The sequence below is a fragment of the Fulmarus glacialis genome, unplaced genomic scaffold (genome assembly GCF_000690835.1).
Source record: "Fulmarus glacialis isolate BGI_N327 unplaced genomic scaffold, ASM69083v1 scaffold8956, whole genome shotgun sequence".
NCBI classification, from domain to species: Eukaryota; Metazoa; Chordata; class Aves; order Procellariiformes; family Procellariidae; genus Fulmarus; species Fulmarus glacialis.
In genome coordinates this window covers 7382-8130 of record NW_009219982.1, presented here as the reverse complement: position 1 = coordinate 8130, position 749 = coordinate 7382, and the positions used below count along the sequence as shown (strand labels likewise).

At 43.7% G+C, this 749-nt stretch overlaps 1 pseudogene across 1 annotated transcript in view; it reads right to left on the bottom strand.

The window, feature by feature from the left end:
• Positions 1-5: 5 nt before the first annotated feature.
• LOC104078797 overlaps positions 6-749 on the bottom strand; it is an 8119-nt pseudogene continuing 7375 nt past the window's right edge. Inside the window, exons 14-15 of the transcript XR_683541.1 lie at positions 247-489; positions 6-32 (exon numbers count right to left, since the gene is read on the bottom strand). The product of XR_683541.1 is annotated as a myosin heavy chain, skeletal muscle, adult-like (transcript). The remainder of the gene's footprint in view (positions 33-246; positions 490-749) is intronic.

Genomic DNA, 749 nt, shown 5'->3' with positions numbered 1-749 from the left:
AGGGCTGCCATCTCCTCTGTGAGGTTTTTGACCTACAAACATGAGCAAATTATGTGGAAAACATGCCTGCTGGTTCAGTGACCTTTTCATATTGCAGTTCTTAGCCAGGAGTTTCATTTATCCTTTCACTGATCATATGAGGCCCAGCTCAAATGTTCCAAAGCCAACATGTCCTGGTGTAGCAGTCTCTTTTGCTCCAAGAAGTAATGATTTTTTGACCCCTTATGTGGTTCCTCGTCTGTGTACCTTGTTTTCAGTGGCATGTTTTTCCTTCTCCACTTTGGCCAACGTTAACTCGAGGTCATCAATATCTTTCTTCAGCTCTGAACATTCATCCTCCAGTTTTCTCTTCTTGGCTGTCAGCTCGGCATTAATTTCTTCCTCATCCTCAGCCCTTTCCGTCACCTCCTTAATTTTGGCTTCCAGCTGGATTTTGGTTTTGATGAGCTGGTCACACCTTTCCTCAGCATCAGCCAAGCTATCTGCTTCCTGGTGGGGAGACACAGATTTTTGTGGGTTGTAATATTTTAAAGTTTCTTCGCTGTGTCTTTTGATTCACTAAGTAGGCATGTGTTAAAATGGGGGCTGAACGTGACCTTCCACTCCAGCAGCTGGAAGATCTTGCCCAGTGTCTACCGGGAAACCTTGTCAACTGGAGTCAACATTGATTCCAAATTTTTTGTGTCTCTTAAAAATGCCTCACAGAGAAGGTAGCTATGAAAATACCTCATGCATCCACAAACACAACA